The sequence below is a fragment of the Mirounga angustirostris genome, unplaced genomic scaffold (genome assembly GCF_029215605.1).
Source record: "Mirounga angustirostris isolate CCGP_5_RB_7025 unplaced genomic scaffold, mMirAng1.0.hap1 SCAF_4, whole genome shotgun sequence".
NCBI lineage: Eukaryota > Metazoa > Chordata > Mammalia > Carnivora > Phocidae > Mirounga > Mirounga angustirostris.
Window position 1 is genome coordinate 45,805,860 of NW_026991712.1, and position 26,027 is coordinate 45,831,886.

Consider the following 26,027-nt stretch of genomic DNA (forward strand, 5'->3'; position numbering starts at 1 on the left):
TTCCTGGCTTGCATGTAGCCATTTTATCCTCACGTAATCTGTCCTCTGTGTGTGTGTGTGTGTGTTTGTGTGAGGCAGGGGGGAGAGAGAGAGATCTTTCTTTTCTTATAAGGCCATCAGTCCTGTCAGTTTAGAGCCCTGCCCCTATGACATCATTTAACATTAATCGTCTCCTGAAGATTCAAGTTTGGGGGATTAGAGCTTCAACATAGGAATTTGGGGGGATATAATTCAGTTCATAGAAGTCACCCAAAAAAACAAATGGAATTAGAATAAATTTTGTTAAATGTAGTGAGTACCTGCTAAGTGCCAAGCACCATTTCTGGTTTTGGAGATAATTGTGGGATATCCTTAATTTTATGGGTTAATATTTTTATTGGAGAAAGGTTGAAGATTAAAAGATGACAATGAAATAAAAATGTGTTTGTGGCTTACAAAAAAGTCTATGAAATAAACAAGTAGGGTGATAAGACAGACTGAGAAGGGAAAGGAGTACTCCTTTAGATACATGAACACTTCTAGCCTCTCTAAAGAGGTGGTATTTGAACTAAGTTGAAAAGAATGAAATAGAGCCAGCCATGTGAAGATAAGAGAAAATAATTTTCTCGGCAAAAGAAGCAGCAAGTGCCTAAAACTTGAGGGGGAAAAGTGTTTCATGTTCTAGGAAATGAAGGGAATCCAGGCTGACTGAATTGTGATGAATATTTGGGGGATGGGTTTAAGATGAGCTTGTGCAAATAGGCCAGGGTCAAGTTCTTTAAGGTCTGAGGAGCGACGGTAGAGAATTAGAAATTTATTCAGAATATAATGAGAATCATAGCAGGGTTTTAAAAAAGAGTATTAACATAATCTTACACCTGTTTTAAAAAAATTATTCAGCTTTCTGTGTGGAGAATAGATTGTGGGAGGAAATAGAGATGCCAATAACCTTTATAATGCTTTTCTGTAAATTAGAAAAAGGTATTTATTAAGACACTTTACTTCCACCTGTCAGAAAATTTGTATTATTGTATTGTTCATATTTTGTTGGAATATGACAGCTCTTCCAACTTAAGTGTTTTAATAAATAAAAATATACCACATCTATTAGAGGAATGATGTCCCTTCATGTACATGAACAATACTTGGAAACACTGATGGAAGCAAGGAGACCAAATGAGTATCTTGCATTGATCCAAGAGGGGGGAGGGGGTTGAATCTCTATGTCTTAATGCCTAATGGCAATGGAGAAAAGCAGCAAGATTCAAAACATATTTGTAGATAAAAATTTCAAGACTAATGATGGACAGATTTAGGAGATGAAACAACAAAGAATCTAAGATTATATAGATTTGAGTCACTGATATATAAAAGAAAAGTTTTCTTATTTTATTTTTGTTGTTGCTTCTAGTGTTGGTGGTAGAGGAGGAGGGAATCAAGCCCTTTTTTGATTCCATGATTATTGAAGGTATAATGTGTGTGAGAGAGCAAGCTAATCAGTATTATCGAATATTGATAGAGATAAAATAGAGTCACAGTCACGAAGGACCTCCCATGCTATGTAGTAGGAGGTGATACGTGTAACAAATCATTCATTACAAGCTGCAGGATTTTTGCAAAAAAGAGAAATGGAATATAATCTTTGGGTTCACATATTTAACATTCTGAATTTTGATTATCTTAAGCAGATAAAGTTGTGTAAGTTTGGTTGAAGAACAAACTGGAGAAGCAGCTGCTTTGGGGCTGGTAGGTAGATGCCCATCAGGTTGCCCAGGACCTCGTTTCATGGCCATCCAGGAAACTCAGCTCTGCTTATTGACCTAATGAAAACTTCATAGTGACTGTGTTATTATTTTCTTTTACAGATGAAGAAATTAAGGATATTGTAAGCTAGGATGTTAGTCATGAAATCAGGTCATCTAGAAGATCTTTGCACAAGTTCTTTGCTAATTCTTTGCTACATTAGATTTACTACATAAGGTAATTTGGTGCTACCTGAGAAACTGGTGTTGGAACAAATACTTCTAAATACTTTGACAAGGAGTTGCCAGTGAAAAGGGGTTGATTGGAAAATTCCTGTTATCATATATACACTTATTCTAGTACATTCTAGTAAATAATACACTAGTCCACGGGCATTCCATTTCATAGACAAAAATCACTGATGAAAACTCCAGATCCTTGCAAAGATGCTTCTGGATATGCTGAGGCCTGGTTTTGCTCAGTATACAAGGAAATTTAATGCACCATTGGGAAATGTTTTCTATGGATAAGAAGAATTCAGATGATCAAATAACTAGGTTATGGAATACACATGTTTAGAGGTTGTCAAAACAAATTTTATATTTACTAGGAGGGAAGTCACCCTCACCTGGAATTTCCCAGAAGGGATTGCTGCAAATTTATAGTAAGATATTATACTGTTGTTTGCAAATTAAAGGAAAAGGCTTATTTGGGGGGATAATAATTTATTGAACTAAATATAAGAGAAAATTCTCATCAGTATCAAATCACCTATAAAATTGTCTGGAAGTATGTTAAAAGCCTTAGTGAAAGTAAGAAGAAATAGACATTTAAAAAAAAGTTGAATGGAGCACGGTGTTATACGCAAACAATGAATCATGGAACACTACATCAAACACTAATGATGTAATGTATGGTGATTAACATAACATAATAAAATAAAATTTAAAAAAATAAAAAATAAAAAAAAAGGAATTGAGGAAATGGACATTATATTGGAAAGATGTGTTTCAGTAAAGCACAATGTAAACTACTCAAAAAGAAAACCAGTGTTCATGGGGTGATTCTTTTGTGCTTATTGTCCCATTTATTATAAATTTTTTAGAAGTTACTGTTCTGAACTATTTCCATAATTTGATTTTACCAATAAATTATTAGAAATTTAAAAAGTTCTCTTTTTTTTCTCTTGCCATGGACTATGAAGACAGTTCTAAAAATATCAACAAAAATAAGTTTTTATAGGCATTCAAATCAAAATAAGAATTTTATTTTGGAATATAATATATATATGTATAAATATATTTACATCTATATATATACATCTATACATATACATACATACATATATATACACATACATACATATATATACATATATAATGTGTATGTATATATAACATAAAAACACAAATAATAATAATAATCAATAAAAAAAATCTGCCCTTATGAGTGTTAAGTCACCCTTCTAAGTCAAAGACCACAAGAAAATGTGTATATTAAATTAGGGCAGGCTAATCATTATGATTTTATTAGCAACTCAACTCTTGATCTCACTTTCAAAAAGAAAGAAAAAAGGAAATGAAGCTTTAGCAATTAATATTTATTTATTTCTTAATAAGTAACTTGAATTTTTTTCCAGTCTTTTTTACATTATGAGTCTCTAAAATTCTGTCCCAAGTACTATCTAAGGCCCAGTGCCCAACTCAGCTACATGGTCAGGTTATGCTACCAATTTGGGTGGACTCTGGAAAGGCAGATTTATTATTACATATAAACAAAATCTCAACCCCCATACCAAATGATAATATTTTGGTTAAAATAGTGCTTAATAAACGTGGTCTAAAAGACAATATAAAAGAAAACCAAATTCAGGTGGCTTTTACCATTTGTTCTTACCTATATTTTTTCTTTGTTTTGTCTTTCTGGGAAAGAGAATCATATAAAGATGAAAACATTTAATGAAGTGAAAATTTTAAGGACAGTTACAATACAGTTTGAATTTGAACATTCTTAGGACAGATTACATGACCACACATAAATAATGCACAAATTGACATGCATCTGAGGCACTTCTAATTTTTTTTAAAGATTTTATTTACTTACTTATTTGAGAGAGAGAGAGAGAGAGAGTGCACCACACACAGGAGTGTGAGCAGGGGGAGGAACAGAGTGCGATGGAGAGGGAGACTCAGCAGTAAGTGCTGAGCCTGACTTGGGGCTCAGTCTCAGGACCCTGAGATCATGACCAGAGAGGAAATCAGGAGTCGGCCGCTTAACCAACTGAGCTACCCAGGCACCTGACTTCTAATTATTTTATATACCTGGATGGATGTGAGAATTCTTTCCTTACCCCTGTTTCCTTTAAAGTCAGAAGAACATATAGAGGAGACCACTGTTTTTCTAAAATAATCCCATGTTAAGAATTCTGAATAAAGAATAAGATGAGAGGTTAGACATTTGCTCTATGGATTTAATTCATGGAAGAAGGATTTGGGCATTGTAGATGTAGACCCTATGCATTTGGAAAGTCATTTAATTTTTTTAAGCCTCAATTATGCATAAAGTTAACTTATTTTCCTCTTAATTATATCAGCTATGTTCATTATGTTCAGGACTTGCTTTACTCCACCAATGGTTCACCTGAGACCACATAAATGTGCAATAGTGTGTGTATGTGTGTGTGTATGTATGTAGTGTGGAGTATGGAGTAAGTATGATTACTCAATAATCAAATAAAATATATAAATGAATATACACATTCAAATATATTGTACTATAATGCATTGTGTGTGTGTGTGTGTGTGTGTACTATGTAATCAGGTAATCTACATTAATTTGTAGGATGTAATCATTGATGGGTCGTGTCAACTCACTGTGACATTTCTAAATTATAACGTGTTTGCCGTGCCATGAGCAGTGCATGAACACTGATCGCCAGGAATTTTGGCGTGAAGATATGGTGCTTAAACTAGAATGACATTTCTATGCCACGTGACCAAACTCTGAATTCTATAAAAGTATATGAAAATGCTGCTCTGGTCAGAGAAAAGGCTGCAATGAGATTCAAACCAAGAAAAATGGGTCCTGGCCAAGGGAGAAAAATGGCCCACAGCAGACTAGTTGCTGGGTTACTTGGGCAATGATAGCGGTTAAATAAATGTCATGCCTCTATTTTTCACAAATGAATGAGTCACAAATTGTTTGAAATAAAATTATGCATAAGGCTTTGGCTTTAAAATTGTAAAATAGTTGGTTCAGTTGATGAGTTAATTACACATGGTGTCTATATTAGAATTAATATATGAATCTTGCAAATAGAATTTTTAACAGTTAGAGTAGAGAAGGAAATTTACCTTTCTTCTCTTATGTCTATTTCAAGGATAAAAGTAACACAGAGAAAGAAAGAGTTTTGCTTTATAATATGCTGTCTTCTTTCAGATAGTCAGACAATAAGACCTAGAGCTGAGTACGCGTGGAAGTAATGGCAGTATTATTAGGCTATCTCCCAGAACACTGTTTTTTCTACTTCTTTTAATTAAACCATCTTATCAGTTCCTTTATGCTTATTCCAAAGAATAAGAAATAAAAAAGCAGAAACCCCAGCAGTTTATCAGAGTGCTAGTGGATACGTATTTCTCCTCCAGTTACCACAGATTGCTTTTATATCTGTAGTAGCATTTCTGTAGCTTAAAATATAATTTAATAACACTTCCTTATGATAGATGGGGAAAAAAATGTTTGCTTAAGTTTTTCATCCCCTTCTGCTTCCTACTTGATTTTTTTCAAAATTCAAATAATTTGCATCATCCTGGTTATTAAGATTTAACTTTGGAAGTCCTTGAAATTTCTACAGGTTTCCATAATACTACCTGTGACATAATTAAAAATAGTTTATTTTTAATGTTTTTTCAAAATTATGTAAGATATAAACACAATAATTTAACAAAAATTATAATATCGTAGATAAAGCTGACTAACTTCTACCTACCCACTTCTCTTTTCTTTTGATATAACCATATCATAACTTTGGTATATGTTATTTTATTCCTTTCTTAAAAAGATTTATTTATTTATTTGAGGGAGAGAGAGAGAGAGAGAGTGCGTGTGCATGCATGTGCAGGGGGAGGGGCAGAGGGAGAGAGAATCTTAAGCAGATTCCTTGTGGAGCCTAAGGAGGGGCTTGATCTCACAACCCCGAGATCATGACCTGAGCCAAAACTAAGAGCCGGTCACCTAATCGATCGCGCCACTTAGGTGCCCCTATTTTATTCCTTTAAAAGTAAACTTTATAAATGCACATATATGTATGCATAGAGAATTTATAATATTGTTTCATGTTATTTATACATTTACATAAATTGTATTCTGTTTTTGCACACTGAACAACTCTTGTTTTTACTAAAAATTGTTTTTAGATTTATCTCTGTTAAACTGGCTGATTTCTTTTACTCATTTATTTACTTATATGTATATACCGCCTCTTATTTACCTAATCCTCTTCTGATAGATGCTTAGAGTGTTCATAATGTTTTACTATTACAAACTGTGGCAGTGACTATCCACATACATATTTCATTATTTTATGTGCTAGTGATCTCTCTAGAAGTAGATACAGTAAGAACTGTTAGGTCACTTTTTTTTTTTAAATAGTAGTCACGTCTTGAACTTTTTCATGTGTTACCTAATTGGTTTCCAAATTGGTTGATCAGTTTCCATTCTTAGAGGGAGTATCTGTCAACATTTGCCATTATAGTGACTGTTTTTCAGTCCGATGGGCAAAAATAATCTCTCCTTGTTTTAATTTTCATTTGCCTGCTTATCAGTGCAATTCAGTATCTTTTCATTTACTTATTAGAATCTGAATTAGTTTTTTAAGTTGTAGGTTTGTATACTGTTTGTACTTTTTTGTTGGGTGATTTGGTTTTTTCTTATTTATATGTAAGGTTAGAACAGTTATTTATGTCACTTATGAGGCAAGTATTTTCTGCCAGTCTGATTTGTTTCAAAACGTGAAATTGACTTAAAAAAAAAAAAGTTTTTAGCTACATTTGTATGCCTTTCTCTTTGTTATTGTGCCTTTCAAGTCTTTTTAAAGAAAGCCTTCTTTCTCTCATTGCTGGCAGTGTGCTGAAGAGCTCAGTTTCTGAGGCAAGAAATTTGAATTCTTAAATTTGAATGCTGGTTCAGTCCCTTATTATCTTTGACCCTTCAGTAAGTTTATTAACCTCCCTGGTCCATAATTACCTTTTCTGTAAATTGAATAATAACAAAAATAATAATTGGATTTCCTTCTCTAATAGGGTTATTGATAGAATTAATGTTTGTATAGTACTTGAGTGTCTAAGATATAGCAAGCACTATATAAGTGTTAGAAAAGTATATCATTTTCTAATCATTAAAAAATTTTATCTCCCATATTTTAGGCCATTAATTCATCTGGAATGTATTTTTGGAGTTGTACTGTAGTCATATAAGTTTATTTTTCCCATATGGATGACCAATTTTCCTAATACCATATTTTAACTAGCTTATTCTTTAACCACTGCTTAGTGAATCTTACTCTGTTATTCATTACCATGTACACATAGATCAATTTTGAGTTCTCTATTTTTTTCCAGCAATCTATTTGTCTAGTGCCATGGTAAGATTACACTGTTTACATTGTTAAAACTCTGTAAAATATTTTGATATTTGTCAGACCACTGACTCCAATATTGTCTTCTCATGAGTGAATATGGTAAATTTCTATAAAACTTGAAAGAAATGTAGACATAAAACTTCAACTCCGAATCACTGAATTATGGATGTGTAGGGTCAAAGTGCTGAGAAAAAACTTAGATTTATCTCTGCTAAACTGGCTCATTTCTTTTACACCGACTCCAACTCCCTTTTTTGACATGAAGAAACTGGTGCTGAAAGAAGTACGAAGGTCATTTTTCAGGGTCAATAAGGTAGTTAATGATTTTGGACATAAACCTATGTCATCTGATTTACTTCAATTTATTTTAGTCATGTATTTGACTAGACTCCCTTGCTTCCTATCTAATATCCCATCACCTAGTGCTAAGTGAGAGGGTCCATGCATAGCGGATGAAGAAAGTCTATCCTCACCAGTGAGGAGCTTAGAGTAGAAGAGGAAATGGGAGAAGCCAGCGGACACTTTTCACTGCTGCATGATAACAAGTCACAGTGACTCTGAAAGGGAATCTAGTAGGGAGCAGCAAGCAGCAAGCAGCAAGCAATCATTCATGGAACAATGGGGAAGGAGATGTTAATTAATGTGGATATTAAGCAATGGATAAGCTTTCTTCCAGGAGAAGGTTGAAGGGAAGGCGTCTGAGGGCACCAGGAATAACATCATGGCTGCATGGACAAACATGATGTGCTCAGGGTTAGAGCAAAGTTTGGCCAAAGAATTAGGTGACATGTTGGGGACAGAGATAGGCTTGGGCCAGATGGAGATGCACAGGATGCTTTTTAAAAGAGTTTGAATTTTTTCCTGTACTTATTGAAAAGATACTAGATACAAAAGGCAGTGGCATAGATTTGCAGTTTAGGAAAAGAGATGTGGGTTGGAGAGAAAAGATCATAGGTGGAGAGGTAAGTAAGAAGCAATTAGATGCTTATCTAAGGCATTTGTAATAGAGATGGGGGAGAATGTGTTTTGATCTGAACAGAATATACCACTTCTAGACCTTGCGAGTGAATAGAGTGTCTGTGTAGAGAAGTGGTATTTGGCTTGAGTGAACTGTTATTTAATAAATTAGTAATTATAGGAAGAATAAATTAGGAGGGGGAAGAAGGGAAGAGAATAATGAGATTCATTGAATACAGATGAAATGTGAAGTACCTTTGAGCCTTTCCGGTTGCGGTTCAAGTGGGCAACTAGCAAAATGGATCTGGAGTATTCACCTGGGGCACTGTTAGCACAGAGCTGGATTTGAAATCACAGATAATGGCACTGCCTCCAAGAAACGGGTTAGATCAGTATGAAAAGTGAACTGAAAATGGAATTCCAGGAAAATCCTGAGCATGTGAGGCTCAGGCAGCAGGATAGAAAACCATTAAGAAAGGCCCATCAGAGCAGTAGATGGAGTAACAGGTGAGAGTGCCATTGCCTGAGCCAGGTAAGCAACAACCATTGTATTTTCAGCTCCCCTTTTTAAAAGGGCTCACACTTCATGCACTGAGTGTATCTACAATGACAAATTCATTGATTCAGACAACCTGCACGGCAGGTTCCCTTTAGAGCTCTGTGTTTTGAATTTTGGGACATCTTAATTCTAGGCTTGTTCATGAGATGGCCATAATTTATCTTCTCAATTCCTTTCTCTCATAGCAGTAGAATGTTTCATTTCCTTTAATAATCATGCTACATACTTTCATTCTTAGCCCACGTTACCAAGTAGCACATATTTTTTCCTATTCCATTTTCATATTTGATGTAGTCACATAAGGGTGCTATAAATAATAAATATGTATATATCTATATAATATGTCTACATCCCGTGTATGACATTACTATTGTCATTATGTTACCAGTAATTTATGCCTTCCTACAGACGGAAGAGTTCTGGCACAACACAACTGAGCAACTTTCTATTGGTAGCAGGGGGTGGATGGTAGAGCCTTGTGGGTTTTTAATCCAACAGACCGTGCTGTCTCTATTGCTCTTTTCTTGGTCATTGGGTATGTAGCACCATCACTCCAAGTAACCTCAGTCTTTAAATATGCAATTAGAAGCACACTAATAGACACAAAAACCTTCATTACCCAAAAGTGCTTAAATCATTTCCCTAATAGCTCCTCTGCAGTGCAGTGAGAAGCCAGTGCTGGGCAATGACTAAACATCTTAAAGTTGCTGAAAATACCCATTAAAAAAAATTCAGACAATTTTATTTCTCTCTAATGAATATGTGTTTCAGCACATTCAAAATCACATTACCCTATGTCTTCAGGCAAACCTTATAAGCAAAATCCCCACAGGCAGACCCACTGAGAAACAAGGCTCAGAGCCTGGGGAGGTAAACAGCCCTTTCCCATAGCCTGCTGGGCTGTTACTTGAGACATTTCACTAAAGGAGACACTTCAGGGCTACCAGGTTGGATGGCTTTTTAGACCATTGTAATTCTCTGTTATTTTGTTCAAGAACAGCCTGTTGTTATTTCCTCTCTGGTGGCAGTAGCTGATTAAGTCAGCCTACACCAGTAGGAATTGCTGACCTGCTAAATCTCCTCCAGAACATTTCTTTGCTTAGCGATTTGTTTTGATATTCATGAAATTTTGGAACTGTGGTTATAATGGTCCCACTTGGGCTAGTTACCTCTACTTAGTCATTTCAAAATGGTCTCATTATCCCATCTTGTAAAACTCCCTGAAATTAAAACACCCTGGGTGCTTACGATAAGAAGTGACAGAGCAGCTCTGGTTAAATCTATGCACAGTGTAGAGAATGTCAGCGAGGGGGGCTTCTGCTCAGCTCTGCCAGGCCATCTGTAGTGGACATCTGCTCTCTTCGCCTGCCCAGAATCCGTTTGCCCTTTTCTCTGCTATCAGCATCCAGGTGATTTTTCTTTCTGGTGAAAACTTCCCTGCCCCTATCTTGGTGAAGGTGATTTATGTGAGGTTAAATTCCCAGCTTCAGGGCAGTCATGTGACCAGGCACAAGGCAGAATACCAGGGGACTGGTTCAAGGATGACACGCCCACTGGTAAAATCTAAATGTGTGCTGGCTGTATGAAAAATACGAGAAGAATACTTAATTTGTAGGGTTACAAAAATGGTACAAGCACTGGACAGAAGTTATGGATTCAAGGAGAAAGTAATAGAAATTAAAGCATTTAGTATCTTTGTTTCATTCAGGAAGACAATAAACATGTCGACCAAATTTAGACTTTGCTAAGTGAAAGATACATATTAAATTTGTGGGGAAAACTTTTAAAAGAATAAAAATAGAGTGAATAACTTGTAAAGTAGTACAAAGGAAAAATAGAATGAAGTGGGAAAAAATGCAAATTTCAAAGGAAGGCAGTAAGGAAAGACAGCAGGACAAATAGTACAAAATGGAATGGTTGATAGAATTCACATGTATTACAATCACAATAAATATAAGTGGATTCAACTGTCTAAAGTTTATGCATCTCTAAAGTTATATATGGTATATATTGATAACAATCTAATTCATCGAATGATGATGAATGATATGAAAATTCAGAACTTAGTGTGCCTGGTAAAAATATTTCATTAATATGTACTATTTTCTTTCCTTTTCTTTGCCTTTGTTATTATGTCATCCACTTTCAAAGTTCTCAAGTTGGATTCTTCACAATGTAAGTTTTCTCTTTGTCTTATTCTAACATAAACACTTAAGAGTATAATTTTCTAAGTACCAATTAAGCAGCAAATCATAAGTTTTGACATGAAGCATTTTCATGATCATTTATTCCTAAGTATTTTCTACTTCTCAGCGTGGTTTTACCTAGGAAGAGGCGAAAATCTTCCCAAAGGAGAAAGCTCAGGATAAGAAGAGTGTCAAGGAAAGGGGAACTAGCAGTCTAGAGTATCAACACCTGACAAGCTAGAAGAAAAAGACCAGGAAAGTTCCCCAAAAGGCTGACAAGACAGTGAGAAAAAGCAAAAGGAAGGTTACATCCTAGAGATCCAGATCAGAGGAATTTCCCAGTGTATGTAGAGAGGCTGCTCCCTGAGGAGGTGGCTCCTTATTCTGGGACGTTCCTTTGCTTATTGGTTTCTGTTTCCATTTCCGTATGTTCTGTTCTTCTCCCCTGCCCTCTATTATGTACGTTATGCAAGTATGTATCTTCAAGGCTTTCCTATCATTCACAAATCTTTTATGATCCTAACATGCCTTGAAATACTATCTTCATCAAGCTCTCCATTCACTTTCAAGTCCTTTATAAATACTAATTACACTTTACTCAGAAAAAAGACTCAAATGTTTTGGGGGTCAGACATGTACATTTAGGTATATGTAAATAGATAATATAAGTAAATAGATAAATATAAAAATACCGATGGAGATTAAAGAAAGACAGAATTTGCCCCTTGCGAAGATACTCAAATTACATTTTGTAGAATACATAGGCAGTTAAAAAAACAAAACAAAACAGATTTTTTGTGAAATTATACATGGGCTCATGGTTTGTATTCCCTGCTTTCCAGCTTTGCTTGGTTGTTTCTAAACCCAATCCATTTTTAATCCAATTTTTTCTCATCCATATGTTAGTTGATATAGCTAGCTCATTAAGAATGAAGGCATTTTTAAATTTTCTACTTCTCCATTCTGTTTTATATTTAAACAGGCTTCTCTTAGAAAAAAAGCAAAGAAAAAGATAGGTAGGAATGTGTTTGCTGTCATTGGCCCTAGGATTCCCCAAATTATTCCACTAAATGCCCATTCTTGGTGCCTCTCCCCACACCAATCCAGTCAGTAGTTTTGAGTTTAGCAGACAATTGCTTTTTTTTCAAAAAGTTCTTGGCTTGGGTGTTTCTGTCTCATTCAAATGCTTCTACTTGCTAACTTGTTTACGTGACCAATTGCAAGACTCACCTCTTCTTTGGGGCTTCTGTTGATAATGTCTTTAAGGTCAGTGTTCTCCAGGGGTACTTCTAACTCAGGAATTCCGTGATGGGGAATTCTATTGGGGGTTATCTGAGAGCAGTCAGCTGGGTTTCACATACTTGTGGAACGAGAAGACGGGAACACTGCATAGATGTTAGGTGGACAATTGTTTTGGAGGAATGTCTTGCTATCTTTAGGAAATTGATTAACTCACTGTTTAGATTGGAACATTTTCCTTAGAGGCCATTACACAAAAATGCCCAGCCTAAGTGGTATACTTTCCATTAGAAGAAAAGAAAAACTTTACAGGAACCAACAAAATGAACTTTCATACTTTGAAATGCAATGTTTATCTTAGGTAGAAACATGAGAAAGATTTAAAATACAGTTACAGAGACAGATTACACAGAACTTTCCTAAAATTAATCATATATTCATTTCAGAATTGGAAAAATATTGTTTTTTTAGGATTTAGTTTGTTTGCTAACTAAAAACATTATAAATATTCATAATGAAGAGAGATTTCAATAGGTAGTCAGATTGCTTGAGTGGTAGACAATGTATGAGAATCAACATTTGCATGACGAAGTGGGAAGATCAGCTTCATTTATGATCTTTAAGCCCACTTCTAATAATCACTGAGATTTGCCAAAGTTAGAAACTTTTCCTTAAACTCTGTGAATAGCTTTTTTCTTTAAATACTAAACAACTTCAGATAATGAGTCAGATTTGGGAAAGTGGAGAGAACCCTAGCACACAGTAGGTAGTCGATAGTAGGCACTCATTAAGTTAAATAAAATGACTAAACTTTAATTCAGTAATAGATTCAAGGTTTGGCTATTACTGGCTTTGTAATCTTGGAGAGGTCACCAAGCTATCCTGAATCTAATTTCTTAATCTGAAAATGTATATGACTTTCAATGTTTTCAAGAGGATAGACAGTCATACAAGTAAAAATGACTCAAAAACTATATATTGCTATATAAATTAAAAATATTAATATATGTCCTATTGCCAGATGTGTTTTGCATTCAAATATACTTAAATTTTAGAAAAGTAATGTAGTTTATTATGTAATACCAACAGCAGAGACTAGTGGCATTGGATAATCAAACATGTTAATAAAATATTTCTGCAGGGATATTTGTGAATATTCGTACTAAGTAGGACAAATAAATACTATAAATAACTTTATATCAGTGTGAGCCAGGTTAAATGAATTCAGACTGTATATGTGTTCAGACTGCCACAAAATAAATTATATATATATTTTCAATTTTCTGAGATTTTGGATACCAGAATTACAGATAAGAGACTGGAAGCTTCAATTAATGTTGGTGGATTCTAGGTGAGCTTCAGTTGACCACTGGATCATTCATAAAATATTATCTCTAAACTTTAAATTAAGATGGAATTGGGGATTTTTAGCTTTCTTATGTTTAAATGCATGTATATGGCTATCTCTGTCATGCCAGAAAGACATCTCTATGACTTCTTTTCCTTGTTGTATAAAATCTATTTTTTTCTCAAAGCTTTTTAAAAAATCGTACGGATTGTATGAGTACTCAAATAATTTCCCCAAATATAATTTTTAATACATAGAAAATGGTGTGGGCGCCTGGGTGGCTCAGTTGGTTAAGCGACTGCCTTTGGCTCAGGTCATGATCCTGGAGTCCCGGGATCAAGTCCCGTTTCGGGCTCCCTGCTCAGCAGGGGGTCTGCTTCTCCCTCTGACCCTCCCCCCTCTCATGCTCTCTCTATCTCATTCTCTCTCTCAAATAAATAAATTAAAAAAAAAAAGAAAGAAAATGGTGTGAGCTTTTGGCTTGCTTGGGACTAATATCTGGTTTATGTGATTGGTTACTAGAATATAGTCATGTTTCCCCTGGAGTTCCTTGGAATCGGGCTGTTCTCATTGTTGAACAAGACCATGCCTTGCTAGAGTTATGCAGCTCTAGTATGGAAACACAATCTCCAATCGCTTTCATAATTAATTTGGTATGCTTTTGTAAAGATGGTAACGTGAAAGCTTTTCAGTAGATATTCCATAGACAAATATATTATTTTCTGCTTCATCCATATAGTATTCGATTCAGCTACAGAGAAGAAATATAAATATTCCAGGACTAAGTGAAGAAAATGCAAATTAATATGGCCAGCATATGTAACGAATAAAGTGAAAATTATATAAAACCTAGTCAATAAGTTATCTATATTTTAAGAATTACAGAGTAAGGCAAAAGGAATAAGTAAAAATTCTTTAGGTAATGGCATGGGAAAATCACAGATGGATGAAGATAATTAAATAGTATAATTATTTCTCCTTAGATATAACAAATAAGGAGACCAGACAGTATGCCTGAAATATTAATCTACACAGTTGATATAGAGAAACTATGGAAAAAACATTGTAATTGAAAAACATACATTAAAACCTCTAGACATTTATAAGTTTTATTCTTGAATACTGATAGAAGAATACCAGAGTCTAGAAAAGAGACAATTGCAAGAAATTGGTATGTACCACATAATAATAATATCACTAATTTTATTAGAATATAACTGTTACCTGCTCTGGTCCTTGGGCTCTCCAAGCAATAAAAATTGACTGGGGCCAAAAAAGAATTTCCAGGCAAGGCTTTTATTGAGGCTTATGCTCCAGCACAAAGGAGACAGAATAAAGGAAAGGTGCTTCATGCTGGCTCTCAGAACAAAGGCCGGCGAATGTTCGAAAGAGACTAAGCAAGGCAGGAAAGGAGTGACATTGGCGCATGTAGGAAGTTGGGTGCACAGGTACAGTGGACAGAATAGGCAATGTGTGTCTCATTTGCATGTTACATCTCCACCCTGGGCATAATTTTTAGTATTATAATGAGGGGAAGTCAGTGAAACGTCAGCCCTGGGGTCCACCTTGGTGCAGACTGGTTTGGTGTGGTCTTCACCAATCTTTGTAGTTGAGTCCCTCCTTTGGTGAGCATTCTGCTTCCATATTCCTTCAAGATAAGCTACTCAAAAGGCAGAGGCACTGGGTTGCGGCTATCCAAGAAGGCTGGATTTTGCCATCAGGGTTGAGGGGACATCCAATCTCTGCTGTCTCATATCAACAATGATATTTAGTAAGAGAAAAGGAAGAAGGTACAAGCCAACACACTGAATTTTCTTTTATCTTGGGAGATAGTAAGCCCTGGATTCTGAACAGCCAGTGTTACACATTTCCACCAAATGGATTTTAGATACTTATGTTCTAGACTGAGTTGCTGCTAACTTATGTGATTTGGGAAAAGTCACCTTTTATCTTTAGACCTTTCTTTCTTCCTCTGTAAAATAAAGAGATTAAACTGTATTATCTCTGAGGTTCTGTTTAGCTTTGAAATATCAGCTTAAAACACACTTTGAAAACTCTGATGCACCTTAGAACTGAGGGGTATCAGGAGAAAGAGGCTTTTTTCCCCCCAACATGGATGGGGCATAAAATGAGGGGATGCAGGAATAGTAAAGATTTAATTTCTGGAATGGGACCGAAGAAACTATCAGAAGCATGTGTAACAAAAAAAATGCCAAACTTTATTTTTTAAAGACTGTTTTATTTACATGGAATATGCTCATCCCAATCCCAGCTCACTCAAATCTTACTTACTTCTCAAGGTCTCATCCCAGTCCTACTTCCTTGATTAAGCTTTTCATGACTTTGTGCTTACCTCTTTTTTGTTGCTGCTTTATATTTCATTGCTATATTATATTCCATGGTAGTTTGTATATCTTCTCTCAAATTAGATTTAATATTTTTTGAGTATAGCACTATTGATGTTAGGATGGCTTCATAAGAAAACAGGAATATTCTGGACTCTTCACTCAGGCATCAAGAATCTGTAAGCATAAATGTATCCCTTCCATCTGAATTTCCTTATTTATCTAAAATAGAGCCACCCACTGAAACCTTCACTTAGTTGTAGAATGATTTTTATCTCCTTCAACATTCCTAGTAGAGTGCAGACTCTTATTATTCTGAGTGTCTGTAGGATGTGATTTGAAGTTGACACATGTGGTCAGACAGGTAGTCTAAAGACCATCTCAGTCTGGGTATCTTATTGCCACTAGGGCAGAATGAAAGGAAGAGTATTGCTTTTACTCATAATGCAAGCCTTTCTCATCACTATGCTCTAAGTCATATGAACACAATTTCGGCCAGAAGATTCACTTGTTCATTCATTCATCCAACACACAGAACTTTTTTGTGTGTGCAAGTCATTCTATTAGGCATCTGGGGAATATTCATTTACAGTAGCCGTGACCCTGACTTCAAGAAGCTCCCCAGTGGTTGGGGTGCTTGGGTGGCTCAGTCAGTTAAGCATCTGACTCTTGATTTCGGCTCCGGTCATGATCTCAGGGTCTTGAGATTAAGCCCTATGTGGGGCTTTGTGTTCAGCGTGGAATCTGCTTGTCCCTTTCCCTCCCTCTGCCTGTCCTCTCTCTTTCTCTCTCTCTCTCTCTCTCTCAAATAAATACATAAATGAAATCTTAAAAAAAAAGAAAAGAAAAGAAAAGAAGCTCCCTAGTGGTTAAGGAATGTGGATCCAGTGGAGAAATTTGTGTTTCTGTAGAGGTTTCCAATAAGAGGTTTCTGAAGAACAAGGGGTAATTTCCGTCCTTTACTAGAGGTAACAGCATTCTTTATCATCAATGGCACTCCAGGTGGGTTTACAAAGTGCTTCTGCTTATTGACTAATGTGTAGAGAGAACAGAGCATTTGGGTATGCTTAGCAGCTTCCCCATCCACTATCGCTGATTTAATTTGAGCGGTAAGGAAAGAAACTTTCGGTAAAGTTAATCTGGTCTCAAGTTGCTGTGATCACTTACATAACATAAAATACATAGCACTTTTGGAACTCAGATTTCGCCAATCAAATCCAATGACCACATGTGCGTGATATGACTGATTTCTTTCTGGGCTAGTTTGCATCCCCCCTTTAGGGTTTATTTTTTCACTTGGTGCATTAAAACCTTGGCCTTGTAAAATAACTATGGGTTCTTTCTATTTTAAATCTGTTACACTGAAGCTTTCCTGTAGGTTGGAAACTCTTTTAAGGTTGTTTTTGTTTAGCAGAAAATGCAGTGTATCTTATGTTGTATGGCTTTTAATACATAATAACATGGTAATAATTCATATAGTCCCATTCATTTGGCCCTTCCTTTCCTGCTAAATGGGTGATCCTCTTGTCCCTACCTTTCTCTCGTTCCCAACCTGTTCTCTTTTCCCCTTTCGAATTCTGCTTTATCCTTAAAGCTTTCCTAAACCCTGTGGCAGGATGTAGGTAGTACCTCTCTCCCATGTACCGCATTATAGCTCTTGGCATATCGCAGGTAGCATATCACCACAAAAAGGAAAGATGGGAAGACTCTCTTTCCTACTTCAAGTGTTTCCATTTATCTGTCCTCTTCTGACAATGTCTGGATATTTGGTAGTTCTCACTTGTGGGTGAAATCCATTTAGAGGATATATTTAGAGGGACAGAGCCTAGGCTTCCCTCAGTAGTTCTAATATAACAACCAGATATATCATGTCTAGAGGTTTTTTTTTTTTCATAATAGTGTTACTTCTTATAAGAATGTGAGCTTTTAATTGATAGTTCAAAACAAAGACAGAAAACCACTTTTTATCCGTGAGATTTTATTATTTTTTTATTTTTAATTCTATTTATTTATATATTTATTTTTTGGCTCCAAAAAGCTTTATTGTTTCCATTTGGTCTAGGGCTTGCGAGAGGGCTCCAAGGTGGTTAAAATGCTGCTTAATTGCTTCAGGGAGAAGCTCAGGCACAAGCCCTGGCACCAGGAGGGTGCTGGGCTTCAGAGGCTCCTAGTCATGCTTGAGGGTGAGCCTTTCGAAGAGATCCTCGTCCAGCCCAGCCAGCCTACAGAGATTAGTCAGGTGGTTCCCCATCTTCTTGACAAGTTTCACCTGCTCTTCTAGGAAGTAGTTCTCCAGGAAGTCACAGAAATTGTTGTGTGTGCGGGCTGAACCCAAGGCATGCAGATCCCAAAGGGCCTGGTTCAGGTTCTCCAGCACCAGGGCAGCTTCCGTGGTATCCAGGGTTTTATGCCACTCATCTTAGGATGGCTTCTGCAGGTCCTGGAAAAGGGTGTGGAGGCTGAGCTGCTTTTACATCTTCAAGAGCAGACGTGCTTCTCCTCAGCCAACTGGAGGAAAAAGGGGTCCATGCCCTCCAGAGCCACATCCTCCTGGTGGAAATAGAAGCACAGAGAGAGGTAGGTGTAGGAGGCCCACAGATGCACATGGACAAGGCAGTTGATGACAGCCTCCCCCTTGGTGGAATAATTCTTTTTTTTTTTTTTAAGATTTTATTTATTTATTTGAGAAAGAGAGAGAGAGCGAGCACAAGCAGGTGGAGTGGCAGAGGAAGAGGGAGAGGCAGGCTCCCCGCTGAGCAGGGAGCCTGACACAGGGCTCGATCCCAGGATCCCGAGATCATGACCTGAGCCGAAGCAGATGCTTAACCAACTGAGCCACCCAGGTGCCGCTCGGTGGAATAATTCTGACAAATCTGGGAGCTCATGGTTGATGGTAATAAGGAGCTAAGCTCAAAATAGAGTGTTGGCTGGTCCTGGAGGCAGAGGGTGGCCAAGAAGATGGCTCTGAAGGTTGTGACTGGAAAAAAGGTTGGAGAGTGGTCTCAGGCTGGTAGAAGGGGCATCCCTGGGTCTGTTCGGTCCAAACACTGTTGAAGCAAGAGACAGATCCGCGGGACAGCCCAGTGCCCTGCTTTTATGCATTGGATTTTAAAAGCAATACTGTCTGTTGAGAAAGAATAAATACTTCAATGTTTCATTCGATTTACATTTTTAAAAATTGTTTTTTATTTCTCTTAAATCTGATACAATATTTTGTCGACTTAAAAAGTACATTAAGCTGATTGTTTCAGTTTTGCAACTTAGTCAGTATACCTAATACACTAAGAAAAAAAGTAGAATTTAATTAATTCCACTAGTAGCCGATTTCTTTAATGAACTCATTCACTTTTTACCATTTCGCAGAGGTACAGGCAAAACTAACAATCACAAACAGTACCAAGGCCTAAGAATTCACCAGGGACTCCTATTTTCAAAGAATGTTACCTAAATCTTTATATGGGGACATCACTAAATGTTGCCCTAGTTAGCTGAGTAGCTTGTCAAATATAATAAATAATACTTGATTTATTTTTATTAAAGAATCACAGTTCATTTTTCAAAAATGAAAAACCATCTTGATATTAATTCATTGCTAAGCATAGGACAGGGTGATTCCAAATTAGCATAAAGGCACTTCGCTCAGTATGTGGCCAACATGAAAAAACTGGGGCCGTTCACATTAGGTGAGAGAAGCACAGTTGGAAGAGGCAAGTTCTTTGTTAACTCCTGTAACATTTAAAATCAACTAATATTTTGATACATTGAAAAACTTCTGAAGTGCAAGTCAGAAAAAAATGACAAAATTTTTCCAGAGAAAAACCAAATTATATTTCAGATTTAATACTTTGTATATTCCCATGGTCCTGACTTTATATCCTGTGAACCTAACAATTCATTTTACTTATAATTATGTTCAACTAAGTACAGAGACTTCTGTAGGGAGAAAAGAGGTGTGTTGGGAACGACTTTGAAAATTTAATTTTTATGTAAGGAGTATACTTTTTGTTCTTTGTATTTTTCCTTTCATTAGAAACACTTTCTCTACGGGTATAGAAAACGCACCCTGACAAACAGTACTCAGTTGATTTTGCTTGGTGATTATCTCGACGTATTTGTTCATACCTTCTAGTCCTATTAAATACTAAAGATAGGAATTTTTAAAAAATTACAGAAAATACTGCATTGCTTACAACATTTATTTATTCAGTAGAGATGGGGAGGAAAGATAAAAACCTAGTGCATAACGAACATCCGAGGCCTTTGGGCTAGATCGAGATTGACAAATAATTCACCGTGTTGGCCTCCATTTTACTGTCTTCCTTCACAGAAGTTACCTCTTGGAAAAAAAGCTTCTGTGTATATAGAAACTGCCAAAGTTAATTCTTAAAATTGTGCAAACAAAATCATTCAATGAAATCAATTTCATAAATTCCAAAAACGGTTCTAAGTGGAAGAATATGGAGAAAATCTTTAAATTTGAAGGGACTATTTCAAAACCTTTTTTTTTTTTCAGTGAAAAACCTGTGTGCCTTTTTCCAGACTGAAAAGTTTTATTTTCTCATTTTGTGGGGGCAGATATGATCAATAAAAAGAAACAAACAAACAAAAAACCAAAAAACCCCTACATATGACTGAAGAAAAAAAGAGGAGTACTCCAGAGCCACATTTTAGTAGTTAGCGTAGTCTTAGGAGTTATGGAAAGGAATCTTGAAGAAATATGTTTTAAAAATGAGACCCAAATAACACAGACAGGTTTATTCTGTGCCAAATAAGCTGAGCTCTAACTACCTTTCCAAACATCCCCTTCCCATCATTGTTCTGGATTATGGATGACAACAAGATGAATTTGCATGTGATTTGGCAGGCAGAAATGAGGGAGTGGTGATAGTGTTTTATGTTTTAGAGGTTGGTCTGGGGCACTGAGCACGTGGCAGTGTTGGCTTACTTTGTTGGCAAGGGTCAACACGCAGGCTTGCAACTCCTTTCTCTCCTGCTGGATTTTCTCCCATGGGTTCTCTGAATCCTGTGCCTGGCATGTGAACAGATCTATGCTCAAGAGAGTCAGCTTTTTCTGCAGGGCAATCCTAGCACTGAAGCTGATAGCAGATGCTAAGGACAGGTGCAAGTTCCAGCTCATCCTCGTGGTTCTGGTTTCTCATCATTTCCCTCCATGTTCAGCTTTTCTTTCTGACCTCTAGACCAAGAGAGTCATACCTCTTCAGGCTCATCCTCAGACTCAGAGACAATAGCTTTGCATAGACTTCACCACGTCCATTCCTGTTAGAGTTGAATTCCTATAAGTTCTTTATTCAGTATTATTTGTAGTGGTTCTTATCTACAGCACAGCTGATCTGATTGAGCCTTCAGTGACACACAGAGTTTTGCAAAATAGTGGATTACCAAGTGTCTGGAGGTGAGGGAGAATTTGAGATTTGAGATGATGGTGGCAGAACTTGAGACAAAAGAGTTAAATATGACACAGGTCATCAAACACCTTATATTTTATGATGGATTTGTATACATTTTATAGAATGAATCTCTTAGAAGGTAAGATGGAATATAGAATAGAGATCGAGTGTGTGGATATTTTCACTCGTTCTTTAAGAACCAGTTTCCAATTGTTACTTATTAAGAGAATCTAATTTTTAGTTGGACTTGTGTCTTCAGGAAAAAAAATTATATTTCTTAGCCATCTTACAGTTAAAGATAGCTGAGTTATGACCAATAGGCTCTAAGCAGAGATGTGTGTGCAATTTTTAGCATGTATGCTTAGAATGAGGAAGATACCATTTTACTTTTTAGCCTTTCTTTTTTCCTGCTGGTTAGTATGTAGAAAAAATGGCTGGAGTTCGAGCTGTTGTCCTCAACCATAAAGTGAAAGCTATATGCTCAGACCAGTGGAGTAGCAGGATTGAAGGAGTCTGAGTTCCAATATTTTGGTGAAGCCTCCTGGTCAGTTCTGGAGTTCTTACATCCAAACTTGACTCAGTAAAGAAATACACATCAACTTTATTTTATTCACTGTTGTTTTGAGTTTTGGGTCTCTCAATCATATATGGTTAATAGGGACATTTTAAGTAAAAATTATACTTAAAGTATATGACATAATGTTTTGATATATAGTGAAATGATTACTGCAGTCAAGCTAATTAATATATCTATCTCTTCTCACAGTTAACTTCTTTTTTGGTGAAAGCATCTGAAATCTAAGCAAATTTCTAGTATACAATATAGTGATATTAACAATAGTCATCATGCTGTACATTAGCTCTCTAGAACTTATTCATCGTACACAACTGCAATTTTGTACCCTTTGACCAACATCTCTCATTTTTCGCACCTTTCTAATTTCTGTTTCTGCTTCGGTGAATCAACTTTTTTCAGATTTTCGATATAAGTGACATCATGCAGTATTTTTCTTTTTGCATTATTCCACTTAGCATAATGTCCTCCAGTTTCATTCATATTGTTGCATATGGCAGGATCTCCTTTTTTAAGGCTGAATAATATTGCATTGTATGTACATATCACAATTTTTTTAATCCATTCATCCATCAACAGACACTTAGGTCACATCTGTATCTTGGCTATTGTGAATAGTGCTGCAGTAGACTTGGGAGTGCAGATATCTCTTTGAGGTACTAATTTCATTTCCTTTGGATATATACCCGGAAGAGGGATTGCTGGATTATATAGTATTTCTAATAGGGCTTTTTCTTAAGTAGAAGGAGAAAATGATGATTTCCATTAACCCTGAAAAGAAGAAAGGAAGTCAGAAGTGGGTAAGTTTGTAGGTAATACCAAGGACTTGGGAGAGTGAATATCTATTTTTCCAGTGATGTAGAAAATGATAATTAGTGACAAATTTTGTCAGAGAGGCAACATGGTGGAAGTCAAATTGGTGGAAATAAATTTATTTTAGACAGACTTAGTTTAAATCCTTTTCTGTACAAAGCAGGAAATGCTAAAATGAATTTAAGATAACAGTATCTGTACTATGACTGACCTAAGTTTGTAATAAGCACTGAATTGATTCTTACAGTGACTGGTATATAGTAAACTCTCAATAAATATTAACATCATTAATAATGGCCAACAGATCTTTGTTAACAAATTATTACAGTGATAACATCATATTAAGCAATTCTCACTGAGAATTAAGGTGGAGAAGTTTAGAATGCTGAGCCAATTCCCCCTTAAAATCCCTTGTCTGTATTTCATAGACATTTTATCAACTTTTTTTTCTTTCTTAATGTCTATTGAATCAATCAGAGTTCGGGTAACAGAAAGTACTCTAGGCATTTCAAGCAGCAAAATATTAAGATTAAGTGATTTCAAAATCATTGGATGCCTAAAGAAATGAAAGTCAGGAAGTCACCACTGTTTTTGATTTCAAGAATATACAGTACTACAGCTGCAACCCAGAGGTTGCTTTCTTGACCACTTGATGTCATAGCTTCCCCATACCCAGGACTCTAGTAAGATAGAGAAAAGCATGGAATCCGGCTACTTCCCAGCCCGTCTTTCCAACTGCACCATCCCAGGTAGTCTCCACTGCCTTGACACCTTCCAAATGTGGTATGATTAATCTTATTGAAAGAATCTAAACAGTATTGAGAAGCCTAGCCATAAGGGAGTTTAGGAAAAACAGCTTTAGATTCATTCTGTCATTCTTAGGGATAGGGGGAACAGAAGAGTATAGAACTGGATGCCAAATGGAAATTGACCATATCTAGCATATGAAACATCCCTATGCAGCCATTAGCATGGCTAAATTAAGAAGATTAACAATACAAGTTTTAGAGAGGATATGAAGCAAGTGGAATTTTCATACATTGTTGGTGGAATGTTAAATGGCACAAACAATTTGGAAATCAGTTTGGCAATATTGTATAAAGCTAATGACACACTTACCATGCAACCTAATCATTCCATTCCTACATATTTACCCAAGAGAAAGAAAATGTGTTTCCATGCAAAGGCTTGCAAACTACTCATAGTAGATTTTTCATAGTAGCTCCAAAATGGAAAACAGCCCTGGTGTTTCTCAATAGCAGAATCCATAAGTATATTGTAGAATATTCATACCCTGGAATACCAATCAATAAATATGAGGAATGCATTGCTATAACAAGCAGTAACATGTCTGGATCTCAGAAATCACACATGAAAATAATCATGAGTGAAATAAATCAAACACAGAATTATATACTACATGATTCCATTTATATGAAATTTTAGAAAAGATCAGTCCAATCCATAGTTCAGAAAATATTTCAGTGATTACCTGTATCTGAGGGTATGGAAGAGATTGATTGGAAATGAACACAAAGGAACTTTTTTGGGTGGTGGAAATATTCTATATCATGATTATCATGGTGGTTACATATGTATATACATGTGCCAATGCTCATCAAACTGTATTTAAAATTATTTTATTTTATCTTATGTATGTATATCTCAATAATGTTAAGTCAGAAACTGTAAGGGATCTGAGGTTTTACCTATCTTTATCTGAACTGTCTTAATCAGTTTGGGCTGCTATAACAAATTACCATAGACTATACGGATTAAATAAATTTATTTTTCATGGTTACGGAGTCTAGGAAATCCAAGATCAAGGTGCTGACAGATCTGGTGTAAACCTCTTGCAGGTTGCAGTTACATCTTCTGATTGTGTCTTCACATGGTGGTGGTCAGAGAAAGAGAGATAGAGAGAGAGAGAGAGAGAGAAAGCTCTTATGTTTCTTCTTTACAAGAGCGCTAATCCTATTCATGAGGGTTCCATGAGGGTGGAGCCCTCATGACCTAATTATCTCCCAAAAGTCCTACTTCCTAATATTTATAAAAAATATATTTTTTTGATGGGGCAGGGGACACAAACATTCAGCCGGTACCAATACACATAAAATCACAAGACACCTAGGTCAGAGACAAAGACGGTTTATTAGTTACAGCAAAAGCATCAGCTAGATGCTAACTTCATAGCACCAATTCCCTGAGTTCCAGTCCCCAAAGGGTGATGCGCTGGAAGTTGAATGGTACTGTACATGCAGAATAAATAACAGGGAATAAATCCTAGAATTAGAAAATTCTGATTATATATACAACTTCTGGTGAACTGCTCATCTAGTTCTGGAGATAGAAATTTTATCTTTACTCTAGAATATAAGCAAATCTCATCCAGAGAGGTCTTTATCACTCCAGAACATCTCAAGGGAGGGAGATATCTCTAAACTTTACTCTTCTGCAATGTCATCTTATATAAAAACATTCTTAAACTGACTATAAATGCCTTTGTTCAGAAGATCTAGATCATGCAGAAATGTGAGGTATTTATAGATAATTATTTCCCAACATAAAGTTTATTTTAAAAACTGGACATAATGTTTGACCTGAAACATGTTCTGTTAGTTCAATAAAATATTTCAAGGAATATGTACAATTTAAATATGTCAAGTTGATTTCAAGCCAATTGTTTGTGCTACATATTCAGGAAATTCACATTACCTAATTACATTTCCAAATGTTTCAAAATGAAGTTTAGATCATTAGAACTTTGGGAATTCTTTGGATCAGTCACTAATTTCATAAGAAGTTATTTTTCAATTTATATTACAATTGTTCACAGAATTAAAAAAGTCATCATGCATTTAATGTAGAATTTCTCCTTTCTTTTGTGTTTATTTTCTCTTGTGGATAAAAGTTGTAAATTGTGAAGGAGCATTATTGAGCACATGAAAATATTGCAATATTCTTTGCCATACAAAAATGTTTGCATAGCTAATCTTAGGCACTTTGTGTTCATTCAACACTGCTTATTTAACTGACTACTTACCTTGTATCTAGGCTGATGCCTGGTTCTCAGGTCATTGTCCCTAGAGCAGAACTGGGTAGTCCAGTTACTGGGAGCTCTTTGATTTGCAGGAACTATTCTCATGGCAGCCTGAAGAAGCATAGCTTGGATTAAAAAAAAAAAAATGTATCTGGAGAATCAGGATTCTTTTCAAGTGAGTCAAGGTTCAGAGTTGAG

General features: G+C 35.9%; 1 pseudogene; it reads right to left on the reverse strand.

Annotated features, from left to right (window-relative positions):
* Window positions 1-18,161: 18,161 nt before the first annotated feature.
* Window positions 18,162-21,131, reverse strand: LOC123858590 (ferritin light chain-like; annotated as a pseudogene).
* Between the last annotated feature and the right edge of the window lie 4,896 nt (window positions 21,132-26,027).